The 16,179-nt window shown below is 39.2% G+C and overlaps 1 protein-coding gene across 2 annotated transcripts in view; it reads left to right on the top strand.

Annotated features, from left to right (window-relative positions):
- NRG3 (neuregulin 3) overlaps positions 1-16,179 on the top strand; it is a 935,584-nt gene that overhangs the window by 675,449 nt on the left and 243,956 nt on the right. The gene's annotated exons all lie outside the window — the stretch shown is intronic.

Here is a 16,179-nt window from a genome sequence, read left to right as displayed (position 1 = left end):
GAAGGGTTGAACAAGTATTATACACGCTCAGTTCCAGTTATATAGGCACCCACAGAATCTAATTGTTCTACTTGTTCAGTGATACAGTTTTGCATCTCTCTATTTCATCTATGTGTCTCTTAGAACTGGTTCATTTTTATCGTAATCCCTAGCTTTAACATAGCCACTTGAAGATAGACAGATCTCCGTTCAACACTATGATAGTGTTTACATATCTGACTTCATTTAGCTCTTTCTGAATTGATTTTCAGGCATTTTTCTTCAAAGTCCAGTGTCTGGAACATATTTTCAATGAGAGTTTTGAAGAACTGGTATAGAGATGGTAATCTTGAGTAGACATAATATAAAGCAAAAGTTTCATTTTCATTTATGTTTTTCAAGTACTGAATGTTGCTTTCATCTATGCCTTAGCCATATAAGGCTTTTAATATGAAATCATTTTCCATTAAGTCAGAAGCTTTCTCATAGCTGATGAATGCCATATGTAATGAAAGACTGTATTCATTTATCATCCATAGTAAATCATTTATCACATAGCAGAGATACATTTTATAGAAAAAACTAATCAAAGCTTTTCAGTTCTTTTGGTTGGTTAAAATCCAGTGTAACAGGGAGATTTCTCAGTAACTAGGTTAAAACTTTTAGACATAGAAATTGGATTTATCAGATGATACTCAAGTAGAGTTGGTGCCTTCGTATTACTGTGATTAGTGCATTGGAATTGAGAGAGACTGTAATGTTATTGTTTGGGTTTTAAATCTTCTTGTGTCTGTGTGTGGAACAGTTCTACAAACCTGCAGTGTGAACAACAGAAAGTCTCTCTTGGCTTTTCTGTTTAATTACATTTAAAAGCTGCAGGACTTTTGTTTTGGTAGCTGCTTGGCCAATATGCTATGATTAGAGCTGAACAAACAGTTGGCAGTGACAAATGTATTCATTGTGACTCTCTGATGTAAAGTGAGCTGAGGTAGCACAGAGAGTAGGAAGTAGTAATTTACAGCTCCTATAGGTCAACAGTAAATTACTGCCTCCTGCAACAAAGGGGAAGCAAAGAGGTCTCTGAGGATTACATGTTATGCCTTGCCCCTGTCTACTCAAATTCTTTTAGCTTTTGGTCACTGGAGAATATCTAAATCATGGTAAAAATTTCTTTGGCTTGAATTTTGTGCATGTGTCCTGTAAACTTCATCAGATGTACTTATCTCTTTTCTGCGCTAACATACTTATGACTAAATCCCAGCTCAGTTTTTGCCTAATCTTTATTCTGACTTCACTTGATGTTTGCCTGAATGAAGTTTCAGGATTTGGCTCTTAGTAAGTTATATACAGTATATCTCATACTGGAGAATAATTACTTCAACTTTGTTTTGGTGCAAACCTTTCATAATTACAAACAAACTTTCTGATACAAAGTCACAGCTTAACTTTTGTTCTGTGCCAGTAATCGCAGCTGTCTCTTGACTCGCATTGAATCAGGGTTTTAATTCTTAACAAGCAGTATTGGATTTTCAGTGTTTTATATGCCCACCATCAAACTATGAAGACAAGAGATGAGATGGTTCATCCAAAGTTCCTCATACCTACACTATTCCTGCCCAACAGAATGAGAAGGTGGAAGAGAGTTGCTTATTCTGCTTGCATAATTCTATTAAATATTATAAGGGATTACCTAAATAGAACTATCTTTTGGAGCTGGTTGGGATAGGAATACTGTTTCCTGTGAGAATTTTCAAGATTGTGTCATCTTAAACATTTCATTCTGATAATTTTGAAACATTTTGTTTCAGTTTTAACCTTTATTTGTTTTTGGTTTTACATTTTTTACTTTAACTTATTTCTAAACAAAGTTTGTGTTACATAAAAATGAACTTTTTTCTTTAGAAAAATATCAACAATTTTGAAACTTGAATTTTTTTTTAAAATTGGAAATGTATTGAAACTGACCCTTTCCAGCAAACTGTTTTTGGTTTTAAAAAATCAGTATTTTCCAATGAAATAAATTTTTCATTGAACAATTCCCAACCATCTCTAACAGTTTTCCTGAGGTAACCCTTTGTACCAGTTAGTCTGACCATGAAGTAGAATAATCAACTGTCAGAATAATGAAAATGAAATCAGCAGCACACAATGTATTGCATGTCTGAATAAATAAGACTACTCAATGCCTGTCTTCTGTACAACATTTTATCATATTTGAATATAGCAAAGAATTGAATTAGCTAACATGATACTGTCTATGACTTTACTGTGAATATAGATGAGCGCAGGACAGGTTCAATGTCATGTATTGTGAGCTAATAACTGGTCTTCTAAGAAGTTGGCCAGTTTGTTCACAGAGCTCTTACCATTTCTTCTACAGATGACTTATTGTTGACGTTTTAATACTATCCAGTCTTGACATATACTTCCCCATCTCATTCATTTTTATGATGACTTGCCAAATGCCCAGCTCTGTCTGTTATACTTTTAATTTTCATATTTCCAGTCATGTTTTTGTAGCAGATAAATTCAGTTCTATCCATTTTGAAGTAGTCTGCATGACAGCACACTAAATTACCACTCTCTAATTGTTGAACTCTTTTTTTCTTTTCATCCTCACCTCACTGCTACCAATAACTATACATCCCAGCTGACCTATGTCACGTCTGTTTTCTAATCATTTAAATCTGCTATAGTTTCTGCATTGATAGTACTTGAGTGTAGTCTTCCAGAAAGAGCATTCTGCAACAGAGTGGAGGCAATGTCAAAAAATTGTTACATTTTTTTTCTCTCAGATTGTGAAATTAGAGTTTTCATTGATAAAATACCCGATGAAAAAGAAAGGATAGAGTGAAGAGGAATTCATACCTTGAAATCACAGCATGAGGTGGTTCCGGAACTTGACTATAGTATGTGGAGTCTTTCATTTCTGAGTCACTAGTTCAAAATCTGGCTGCCTTCATTTAGGACCAAAAGTTTAGATTTGTTTTTGTTTTGAGGGTTTTTTTTTAACCAGCTAATCAGCATTCAGTACATATAATAAGTGAGCTGATGGTCACAGACAAGCTCCTATAGATGGATGAAATATCTCCATTCTGCAAGTTACTTAAGCCTCTGCCTAATTTTAAGAATGTAAGTACTCACACTGACTTAAACAGGACAATGAATGTGAATAGCTCTATTAATTTCAGTTGGGCAACTAGGATGCTTATGTATCATGCTGAGCTATCCTGAAACATCATCTCATTTGGCATTAATTATCAATCTTTTTCTTTGGCCGTTTGTAATTATTTATAAATATGTGAACTGGTCCATAGTCACTCATCCTTTAATCTAGGCACCCGGACTGAACAACACTTCACTTTGTTCCCCTCAAAAATTAATGTAATAGAATAACCCAATGTGACACATTTATCAGTCTCCTAAAACAGGCTAAGATTTAATGGCTATTGAGCCTGGATTTCATAGGTATCTATGTAGATCACACCTCAAAATAGGGGAGAGACATAATGAAAGAGTAGCGTGGGGAATCTTGTCCTCTTGCTGCACCCAATTGTACCTGTTCTGAGGACTATGGAAGGACTTCATTCATCAGGGCTCATAATTATGCACTTTCATGACTACTTGAGGTGAAACGAAATCCTCTTCAGATAGCCAGCCTAAAACGTATACACTTAAATCCCCAAAATAGGGCATAAGTGCTGGCCTTCTCTGCAGGGTATATTTTATCTTACAAGGAATTGGATAGCAAAAAATTATTATCTAGCGATAGATGTGATCATTGTACCACTGTGTTTTTTTCTCAGTATACAAATAATAATTTTAGGTTTAAAGGAACACAAGCACCATTCCCATAGTCTATTATTATTGTGTATTATTAATTATTATTTATATTACCATAGCACCTAGAAGTACTAGTTATGGACCAGGACCTCATTGTGTGATGTGCTGTATCAACACAGAACAAAGAGAAAATCTATACCTTAAAGAGTTTATAGTCTAAGTACGAAACAAGACAAAACAAGTGTTCACAGCTGGGAGAGTACAAGTAAACGAGGCAATATTGGTCAGCATGATAGACACTGGTCTCTGCACATCAGCAGTTTAATCATTCTCAAGTGTTTTTGTAGGCAGCATGGCTAAGGAGAGTTTTAAGGTAGGATTTGAATGTGGATAATGAGGTAGCTTTGCAGATGTTTACAAGGAGCACTTCCCAAGTGTGCTGGGGAGTATGGGAGTGTAGGAGATTGTGGCCGTCCCTCTCCATCAGTCTTGGAAGGAGGCCATGCCCCCTCGATACTGGCAGTGCTTACTGGGGAATTAGCTGTCTCTGAGGCCCTAGCCCTCTAGCCAGGGCCAAGGGGCAAGTAGTCCAGGGTTCTGACCTCGGGCAGGGTGGAGCATCAGTCAGTCAGATTCAAAGGGAGGCCATGTCCCCTCACTACAGGGAGAAAACACAAAGTTCCTTATCTGAAAATCTAACAAGTGGAAAATGGAGGCTGGCATCCTGAACTGTTTAGAAGCAAACATCAACAGCTCGCTAACAAATGAGTGATATGTGCAGTGGGATTTGGCCATGAAAGGTCTTGAAACTGAATACAAGCAGTTTGTGTTTGATGTAATAGAGAAAAGGAACCAGTGGAGGGATAGTCTAGAAGCAATATCAACCTCCAGACTTTAGCAAACACTCAGGTCAGCAGTGCACATTGTGGCCTGTGTATACTGAATACTGTATATCCAACCAAAGGAATGAAACCTTTCCTTAAGGGAGCACCATCAACTTGAGATCTAGTCAATTTGAAAAAAAAAATGTAGTTTCAGGTATTGCCCGTGCTCCTGCCAGCTTTTATGGTTTCACAAGCATATTTTCTATTTGTAATTTTTTTCTCACTCCTATCCCTGTGTGAAAGACAGAAAGAGAAGCATTGTGTACAGAGCAAGAGAGGAAGGATAATCCAATCATTGGGGAGGCTAACCTGGGATTTTGGGGAGACAGGTTCAATTCCCTGCTTCATCACAGACTTCCTGTGTGACCGTGGGCAGGACATTTAGTCTCTCTTTGCCTTAGTTCCCCCATCAATGTCAGAGGGGTGACAGAACTTCCCTGCCTCATGGTTTTTGGAGAATAAATATATCATTTTTAAAAAAAATTCTGAGGTCCTCATTGCTAATCAGAGCCATGTAAGTATAACATGAAAATGAAGAAAGTATCTAGTCCAATGTTTGTTGAATTCAACAAAAGGGTTTATATTGATTTCAGTGAGTATTGGACCCACAGTACACACAATAAACAGGATTAGTTGCTCTAGTTACTTTTAAAAGCAGTACCTCTTTAGAGGAAAATGAGAGATGAGTGATTTAAGTTGATAGTGTCCATTTGGTAGCATTATATATTACTGTACATAACAGGAAAACCATATTTCTATAACCAAAAAAGGTGGGAGTCTGTCCTCCTGGCCGACTCCTGAAAAATCCTGAAGTTAGACCTTTGTCTACTAATGCTATAGCTTTTATTAACATTTCTTATATTTTACTATATTTGTGGAGATGCTGGACCAGATCCTGGACAATATTCTCTAGAATGTACCTTTGTTACTGCTAACTGAATTCAAGGTACCATAGGAGATGTAACTATGTGTGTGGCTGTATGTAGGGAAGAAAAGGGATCTTCAATGCATAATGAAATTAGAAAGCACAGTTAGCAATAAAGGTTCAGTAATGTGGCCTTCAGGAATCATCTGTTAAAGAAAAAGCATTTTTCCCTTGTGTTATTACTATGGTAACTGCCTTTCCCCCTTACTGATAAATGTAAAAGGTTAAGTGAATTTAGTATTGGTGATAGGATTGAGATTGATAGCACTGGACACGAGTCACCTCTGCAGAGAACAAGGGCAGAACAGGCAGTGGAGGTGCAAACTTTTTGCCATCAGTCTGCCACAGAATGCGTTCCAAACCTGTGGTCGATGTGCCACTTTTAGGGCTAAGAGTACTTAAGGGATAAGAGACTGAACAGTCTCCATTTACCATTCAGCCCTTGGCTTTCCTGGTAAGACTTCCAACAATGTTAGTAGTTGTGATGGCAGATCTTAAGCTGTGGATTCCAACCTAGTGGAGTGAACTGCGCCTACTGACTCATTTTATATGGGCCACCAAATAGCCATCAAATGGAATGGATTTCTAGTTGTTACCAGTACTGATGAGCATGGCTGACTTTTTTATTTTTTTAACTTTATTTAACTTGGATCGCAGATATTGACACACAATCCCCTCTTCCTACTCCAATCTTCTTTTCACTGTGTACTCTGGCCAAGATTTTTTTTAAAAATAGACTTGGAAGTCTATTGCTCTATTTTAGACATTGAAATAGGGGCCTAATTTACAAAACGTCTGAGTTCCCAAAAGCTGTCACTGAAGCCACGGCCTTATCAGTTGGACCTGTAGGGTGTTCAGACGCCTTATGCATGTGTCTAAACACAGGTCCAATTAAAAAAAATCTTTATCAATTATTTTTTTGTTTTTTGGTTGGTTTTGTTTTTGCATCAGCCGAAATAGCAGCATCCTTTTCTTGTTTTCTAATAGACATTTTTTTAGGTCAAGCCTGGTTGAAGTAACTAAATGTTGAAATTATGCAGAAACTGTGATATAACCTATCAGCAGTTGCATTTCAGAGCTGAAGGATGAATTGTTATATATACTGTTGTTTACAGTAAGTATGGCATTAATGGTATGTTTCAACTCATTGATTTCAAGGGTTAAAACTTTAAAAAAATGTTTTTGGTCTAAACTTCAGGAACGGTCTTTTGTTTTCTGGCTGCAGTTCTCAACCAGCCAATACTTACTGCCACAATTGTGAGCATAAAATGGTGCAGGTGCAGATGGTAGCAGTAGGATATCTTTATTTGCAGGGACAATTGATAGATGTGCATTTATTTTATTGGCCTTATCCCAAGCCACTGAAATCAAAGGAAGTCTTTTTAATTATTTTAATAGGTATTCAACCAGGCCTTGTGCATGGAAGTTTCATAGGAGCCACACTAGTTATTATTGGATATCCAATACTAAACTCTCAGTCCGACAAAAAGCTACACATTGTAGTTTGGATAGTGTTACAGATGTACTCTGATGTATTCTCAAAGGTGATTCTCCCACTGATTGGTTTATTATTAATTATAATAATAACAATAGAGCATGATTCCTTAATTACATTTTTTCTTAAAGTAAACCATACTTTAGGAATAATTTTATTCCCAACGTAACTAAAAATAGAAGCATCTGAACTGATCTAGTCTCTAAATCTAGACTAATTCAAGTGTCGGAATTTGGCATCAGTGACCATTTCCTGATGTGCAGCATCTAGTTTTGTAAAATCAAAAGTCCTTTTACCAATTTTAACACATTCATAACCAGATTCTACTGAAATCATTTAAAAACGGATTCTGCTGATGATGATCACATTGTAGTAGCATGTTGAAATCATTGTGGCACTTTAGTAGTACATCCAATGAGAGTAAGGTTGGGAAAATATGCCACTTAACAAGTAATGCCTCTTTGTTAGGGCTAGCTGTCATCTTCAGAATATATACCTTTTTGCAGTTTCATTCTGTTGGGAACAAGGGACTGTTCACAATCAGAGATTATCTGACTTTTTAAAAAAAATCTAAATAAAACAAATCAGTTTTTTTCCCCATCAAAACAAAATTATGTAAGAATTTTACTCTTAATTTCTTAATATTTCAGAAAAATATAATCATTTCATTAATGGACATGTGATGGGACACTGTCAATACATTTAATATAAGACTGAGAATCCTTAATTAGCTAAAGTGTACCACTGTGATGTTTTGGGGATCACCCAACCCAGTAAGGAGGTCTGTCACTTCCTGCCCTGTAAGATTAGGGACTATCATGTTGTAGTTCAGATGCCAGCCCATAACCATAAGATCTCACCAGCTGGGTTACACCTTGAGTTCTTGGGTCATCTGCCTTGTTTGCCTCCTGTTTAACCCCAGGAGCTGTTAGCTTGAATGCCTCAAGTGACCTTAGCTGCCGTGATGTAGCTGTGTCCAAAGACATGGTGCAGTTACAGCTTTCCTGCCAAGAACAAATGGAGGTGGGGTGGAGGAAGTGATCTGGGCTGCTGCTGAGATGTTGACATCCAGCCACCAAGTAGTGATTGTTAACTTGAATAACAGAAAGGTGGAAAGGCTCCCTCAATCAAGGCAGCTGATCTCAACTCCATTTTCTTCAGTTGCTTCCCCCAAGATTACTTCAGTTTTGTCTGACTAGAGCTTTATCCAGCTGGCTGTCATCCAGGCCACAACCTCCATTAGACGCTGAAAGAGCCAGTGAACTGCGCTGTCTGAGTCTGAATAAATAGAGACATAGAGCCGTGTGTCATCTGCAGGCTGGATGCACTGCAGTCTGCAGGAGTTCACTATCTCCTCTAACAGCCTCATTATACACTTCTACCATGATATAATGCGGTCCTTGGAGCCAAAATATCTTACTGCGTTATATCGAACTTGCTTTGGCCTCAAGCATCTCCGTTATTAATAGCAAATACCCCCGCCCCCTATCTGACCCTCATTTACTTCCTGCTGACCCCTTAGAACCCCCGACCCATCAAATCACCCCCAGGACTCCCACGCTGAGCCATGTGCTGCACCAGGACAGGTGCTAGGACCCAGGAAGCTGGCGCATAGAAGCACTCACACCTGCTCAACCACATCAGCTGAGGCGAGCCCCGTGGGGGCGAGGCAAGGGGAACTGGCCTAGCAGCCACTGCTCTGTTCACGGAGTTCACCCATCCCGGCACAGCAGCTGAGTCCACGAGGGGGAGAAGGGTGGGCAGCCTCGCCCGAGGTGCCCGCATGTGCCTGGTCCCCACCCCGTGCCCACGTGGTGCCGGGGGAGGGTAAGCCATGAGTGGGTGCTCTTGCCGTGTGTGCCCGTGCTCAGTCAGGTTTCATCTCCTCCTCAGAGCCCTCTGCAGCCCATCTCCGGTGAGTATGCCATACACCCACTGGGGCACATGGAGCCCCTGACTGCGAGGAGGTAATGGTGGATTATGGGCCCGGAGAGTCCGCCCGGCGCTGCTGCGAGTGGGACGCAGCCTACCACCTAGGCCCACTGTGTGCTGAGCCCTCCAACACCAGGACAGGCGCACCTGCATGGCGCCGTCTAGGACAGGCACCTCTCTCTGCCCTAGATCCACAACTTCTCCATGTGGACCTGTCTTCTCCAACTTCTTGGCGCCAGCTGGGGGCTGTGTGACATTCCCCTGCACTGCAGCTCCCCTCCTCGGGCTGTGGCTCTCCCCTGCTCCCTGTCCCCTGACTTCCCCCCAAGACCTCTTCCCCTTTATGCAACCCCTCAGCCCCAGCCCACCACCCTTAACACGCCGCTCAGAGCAGCGTGTCGGAACCTGATGCGCTGATCCGCCGGAGTGTGCAGTCCCTCCCCCCACAGCACTGCTGTACTGCGATATATCCGAATTCGTGTTATATCGGGGTAGAGGTGTACTTTGAACCAGAGGGGTGATAAAATGGTACCCTGACATAAAAGATCACTAAGAGCATCTGAGCAATCATCCAATAACACTCTCTCCATACTCAAAGAGAAAAAAAAAGGAATGTTAAAGACAGTATTAGAAATATAGTAGACTCAAATACTCTATTCATAGCACTTAGAATAATGTATTTTAGCCTGCACAGATATTAGCTAGACTAGGGTCCAGATCCTCAGCTAATGTAAATAAGTGGAGCTCAGCTGATGACGATGGAGCTATGCTGACTTCTGCACGCTGAGGATCTGGCCCTAAGTGGCCAAAAAAAGACCTGAAGGAAGATGGGCTCTTCAGAAACACATCAACTGGAATCCTATAAATGAGCTATAATTTGACTGAGCTCTAATGGGCTGTTGACATTGTTCCCCTCTCCCATCTCGGGTACAGATGTAGCAGCTACGTACTACATTCATACAAAACGTCAGCAATGTTTCTATACTCCAATCCAGCAAACAAAGTAATTCACAGTATATATCTCTCCTGCCCCCTCTCCATCCCCGGCCAAAATCAATAGCAATTCAAGCAATAGGAAAACACACATGCATGCACAACAAACACACCCCACCACAGGTCTATTTATTTAAAATATGTAATGACATCAAGCAGGATAGCATTGTGTCCACATTCACAAGACAAAAATAATAAGAATATCTGCCTCTGATGTAGCACTTTTAATCAGTAGATCATCTTCTTTGATATGGTTGGTGTAGGTAGCAACTATAATTCCATCAGTAGATCTCCAAGCATGTTACAATGGAGGTCAGTATCATCATCTTCATTTTACAGATGTGGAAACGGAGACGGGGAGCTGTAAAATTACTTGCCTAAGGTTACCCAGCAGGTCAGCAGCAGAGCTGGGAACAGTATTCTGAATCCCAGGCTAGTGTTCGGTTCACTATAACACTCTGCTTCCCTTGTGAAGGGCTTGTCTACATGAGGAAATGTATTGGCCTAGAAAGGCACTCTTTTATTAGGATATCAGTGTGTCTACACCAGTAGTTATACCAGAACATCTGTATCAGTAGAATTATACTGCTATTGTTATGCTAGTAAATTTTCCTGTGTATAGAAAAACCCTAAACACTGAAGTCTCTTCAAACAAAACCATACCAAGTAACTCTTTCTTGCAGACGTTATCTGTTCTTCTCTACAGATATAGAGTTATAGTTTGCACCATGATGTGGCCATTTTGTACTGCAGTTACAACACATAGTAGCCCTATCGGTGAGGTATCTGGCCACAAGAGGCTCATCACAGGGACTTTCCAGTGGTGTAGAGGCAGTGTAACAACTCTTGTTCCTGCCACTGGAGTAGCTGTAGAAAAAAAAATGGGCATCCGTTCCATGTTGGTGGATGCAAAACAGCCTGCCTATCTTGGTCACATGCTGAATAACATCCACCACCTGTCTGTGTGTTCCATTCTATGCATCTGAAGAAGTGAGCTATAGCCCACAAAAGCTTATGCTGAAATAAATTGGCTAGTCTCTAAGGTGCCATAGGTACTCCTGTTCTTTTTATCCACCATAAAGTGAGAAAAGGCTGGTGTACCCAAAGTATTGTCTCTTCATCAATCTCCCTACAAAACTTTTCTGTTCTTTTCAAATGTGTCATGTTCATTTGTGATTTTTTTTGTGCACCACTGAGACTACAGTAACTAACTTTAGAACTTGTTTGTCTGCCAGCAATGCCAAGAGACTGACATTTATAAAAAAAAAAACCAAACCAAACATGTTTAACCTACAGACTGTGTGGTGGGGAATTCCCTGGACCATCCACAATGAGGCACTGGTGGGTTGACTCTGAGGAAAGCTTCAAGAGAGTTCTTTTGTTACTAATCAGAAACACTAGAAGAGGTAAAAGTTCTAAATAAATAAAATGCTATTGCCTATGGCAGGTTTTTTCCTGTTGTAATTTGGTTCATTGAACTGATTCACTAAATTCTGAGTACTGCGTATACATCATAGCAGAGTATGTTTTGGAAAATTAGTTATGTGAAGAAAGGCACTTTTTAGTGTTAGTAAAGTAACAAATCCACCAAATTAGTTGAAAGAATGAGGAGTGCTTGTGGCACCTTAGAGACTAACACATTTATTTGGGCATAAGCTTTCATGGGCTAAAGCCCACTTCATCAGATGCATGCAGTGGAAAATACAGTAGGAAGATATATATATACACAGAGGACATGAAAAAATGGTTGCCGTACCAACTCTAATGAGACTAATCAATTAAGGTGAGCTATTATCAGCAGGAGAAGAAAAAACTTTTGTAGTGATAATCAGGATCACCCATTTCAAACAGTTGACAAGAAGGTGTGAGTAACAGGAGGGGGAAAATTAGCACGAGGAAATAGTTTTTACTTTGTGTAATGACCCTCCCACTTCCAGTCTTTGTTCAAGCCTAATTTATTGGTGTCCAGTTTGCACATTAATTCCAGTTCTGAAGTTTCTTGTTGGAGTCTGTTTTTGAAGTTTTTTTTATTGTTGAAGAATTGTGACTTTTTTAGGTCTGTAATTTAGTGTCCATGTTGAAGTGTTCTCTGACTGGTTTTTGAATGTTATAATTCTTGACATCTGATTTGTGTCCATTTATTCTTTTGCGTAGAGATTGTCCAGTTTGGCCCATGTACATGTCTGAGGGGCATTGCTGGCACATGATGGCATGTATGGAAGTCGCAATTCTTCAACAAAAAAACCCTTTCAACTTGTAAAAAACAGACTCCAATGAGAAACTACAAAAGTTTTTTCCCCTGCTGATAATAGCTTACCTTAATTGATTAGTCTCATTAGAGTTAGTATGGCAACCCCCATATTTTCATGTTCTCTGTGTGTGTGTGTATAATATATACATATTGTATGTGTAATGTGTGTGTATAATATATATGTATATATATCTTCCTACTGTATTTTCCACTGCATGAATCTGATGAAGTGGGCTTTATCATGAAAGCTTATGCCCAAATAAATTTGTAAGTCTCTAACATGCCACAAGTACTCCTCATTCTTTTTTGCTGATACAGACTAACACGGCTACCACTCTGAAACAAGTTTGTTGAGACTGTGACTAGCATATTCTGCTACTTAAGAAGCCAGCTAACAGCAGTTCTATTTATTGTAGTTATTTACCCCTATTGGTATGCAGGCTTCTTTTTGTTCCTTGTTTTTCTTGATACTAAGGAAAGTTAAAATGTGGGTCTTGTGACCAAGGTCTTATCCTGAGTCCAGATTCATTGATGTACTCTGGCTTCTTTGTGCTGTTCTAGTGACATCAGAGCACCCTACATTCAGTTTAACTGACTGTTTAGCCTGAGTGTATGGCTATTTTGCATTGTTGGCGTGGTAGAGAGCAGCTGACTCGTACAGGTTAATCTGGTCCATGGTTCCTCTTGCAAGTGTAGAAAGGATCTAACTATGATAAATTGATTCCTGAGATTGTGCAATCAACTAGAGTCTTGATTTACCCCTTTGGTGAAGAATATACAGTTTGCACAGCTGACATCTGTAGGATTAGTATCAGAAGGAAGTTATTCACTGCTGGGAAAGGGCAGTACTGCTACTGTAAAGAACAACTTTAGTTTATATCTGAGGCCTTTGGAGCCTGCTCAAATGGTGCACTAAATCAGTATATCTCTTGGGCACTCTGAGCCCTGCCCCTCTCTGCCAAACCCTGCTCATTTTTCTGACCCTAGCTGGCTCTGTGTCCCCGTGATGGAGTGGAAGTTGCTGGTAATTTTGCCATTCATCCCTGTTTTCTGGTGAATGTATCACAACTGTTTGCCTGCAACCTTGATTTAGCTGTAGACAGTGAATTAAATGCTATGTCTCACTTAGCTATAGCACATTACAGACTGATTTATCAAACAGTTCAGCCCTATCTTCACTAGCCAGGGAAGCGTGATGTCTCCATGCTAGCAAGAAACATATTTACAAATATGGCTCCAGTGAGTGTGGTTAGACAGTAATGCCGCAGACCTGGCCCAAGTGCAACAGCAGTCTCCTTTGAAAACTGATAGGTTTTTTGTAACTTCTCTTTAAAGACCAAAGTTTCCTCTCAGGAAAAGAATAAGACTTACTCCGTGTCTGTATTCAATTATATATACTGTGGTCTGATATTAAGATCAAGAGAGAGGATTAACCCAGGTCAGCATCCTTCGTTGCTATGCCACTCTCTCATAACTGTTGTTGTTTTAGGTGCTGTCACCCTTCCTCCTACTTCTTTTAATTTCTCTTGCTTTCTGCCATACATACAGTGAGAACAGACTGCCTGCTGTCTGAGCTCCCACAGCCCAATGCCCACGTTTATACCCACAATTAAGAAAAACAATCTCTTTTTTTTCTCCCTGTAACAATTTGCGTGTTAAATTTGGTTACATGAGCTCTTTATAAAAGAATCTCATTAATTCTGAGACTTGAGTGAGCATCTGCATCACAATGCTGAGATGTTTCTACAGTCTCATGAAAGGAAACATGCCATTTCCATCCACCCTGCTTGATATACACTTTGTGATGAGACCCCTATAATTTCTGGCAAGCCAGCTATAATAATTATCTGATTTGGAGTTTAAATAATATATTTATATTGTAATTCTGTAAGGATGGTAGTGGGTGTAAACCTAATTTTGAGTGCTAACTCACAGATTTTGACATAACTTAGCATTGCTCATACAAATCGCTCATGATATGATGCTATCATCTCAGAAAAAGCCACCCACAGCCAAAAATACGGGTTTGCAATATGTTTTCATGAGTCAGATACTTACAACACTCTATCAGTCCTTACTATTTTAGAAGCCCTTTCCTTTTCTTTTTATAACATGTGTGAAATCTTGGCCCCACTGAACTCAATGGTGAAATCCAGGGCCAGGATCTGTGTGGTGAATACAATATTGGTCAGATATTATAGACCACCGGGACATTTCCTCAAATTTGTGATTCTTGGCTTGGAGAATAAATACATATCCCATTATAGCTACTACCGTTTAGGTTTCCATGATTAATCTGTAATATAATGGCTATAAATGCTGTCATGTGAAACTAATTAATGTGATATACCATATCCAGCAGAAATTCTAATGTGATTTTTTTCTCACTAAGGCTACTGCTGAGTGTGTTCTTTTTGATACTTCTGAAGATATGAGGAAGCTTACACTGGCTTGGCTGTCCTGGGTATATTCAGCCTTTGCTTTTTGCTAGTAGTAGGTACTACTAATTCACTCTTTTAAATTAGGATGCTTCCAGTTTATGAGGTAATAACCTTGTCATGGGTTTATAAAAATCCAACCCTTTGGCACTACCTCTTAGAGATTCCTATTAATGCTCATATGTATGTCTTTGGCTCAAGGTATGGCTATCACTGCATTAATAGGGAGCATGCATAAATTGTTATACAGAAATGTGTATTGTGTCCTCTGCATTCTGATTGGCTGCTATAATTTCCTTTGCTTTGACTGAATACTCTTTTTTTCAGAATTCTCCTTTTTATTATGCTTAAAATAAATGTCTGCCTCAACTTCTGACCCCTTTCCCACATCTCTTAAACCCAGTCTTCACAATATCTTTCCCTGTTCCTCCTCGCTTCTTTAGGTCCTTTCTTCTTTAGGCAAGCTTAGGTGTGCATCTTACCTCCACCCAGCGTAATTCTTTTTTTCAAATTACATTGTATTACAGAACCTGGGTTAGGTGGGGATCAGAAAACACTTTAGGGTAGACATGTTTGTTGTGATCATATAGATGGGGATTTCTGAGGGCAGTAGCTAATTAAAGGGTAGGATTTTCAGTGTATACTTTCACTTTGTCTAATAATGGCTGTCATTCAGGGATTTGCATAACTAGAGTTATTTTAGTAAATGAAGCCCTCTCAGCTAATAAAAGTAGAGGGAGTAACATATTTGAGAAATATAACAAATTCATGTGCTAACGTTGAGTGACATATTTCAATATCATTTAATATTAATATTAATAATAGATTACATGGGGAAGGTAGCCCAAACAGGGAGAACAAACAGTATAATCTTTTATCCTATAACATTTATGCATGTGTAGTGGTTGTGTACAGGGAGAATACAGAGGAAAACAAATTAGTATTCATACCACAGTGGGAAATATACTTTAGCTGCAAAGGATTAGCAATAGAAACTTTGACAACCTTTTAGAGTGCTTGTATTTTCACACAGTGGATATCTTGGGTGACTTCCACAACAGTATAATGTAGGACCTGGAGTACATGATCATAGAGAAAGAAGACTACCTATAGAAAGATGGAACAGCTAACCTGCTGAATCTTGCCATAATTAAACAAACTTCTGCTTATTTTAAAAAAAGAAAGGAGAGGGGCTGGGGGCATTATTTGCAAGATTTTCAATACTTTGCCAGACAGTTTTACGGGTTGTTCTTTTTTCATAGTATTCTGAATGCAGAGTCATTCCATTTTCAATTTTTTTTGTTTGGTTTTCTTCTAATTTCTAGGCATAAACAATTACTTTGGATGAAATTCAGAATGTAGAAATAGATAAATTCATTTCATTAGTTTGTTTCAGGGAACAAAAGATGAAAACTGAACTAGGTTTTGTTTAGTAAGGCCCTAATTCACCAAAGAACTTAAGCATTTGCTTAAGTCTGTTCATATACAGCAAAGCTCCT

The sequence above is a fragment of the Gopherus evgoodei genome, chromosome 7 (assembly GCF_007399415.2).
Source record: "Gopherus evgoodei ecotype Sinaloan lineage chromosome 7, rGopEvg1_v1.p, whole genome shotgun sequence".
Taxonomy (NCBI): Eukaryota; Metazoa; Chordata; order Testudines; family Testudinidae; genus Gopherus; species Gopherus evgoodei.
The sequence above is the reverse complement of the archived record's forward strand: the minus strand, read 5'-3'. Positions and strand labels throughout refer to the sequence as shown.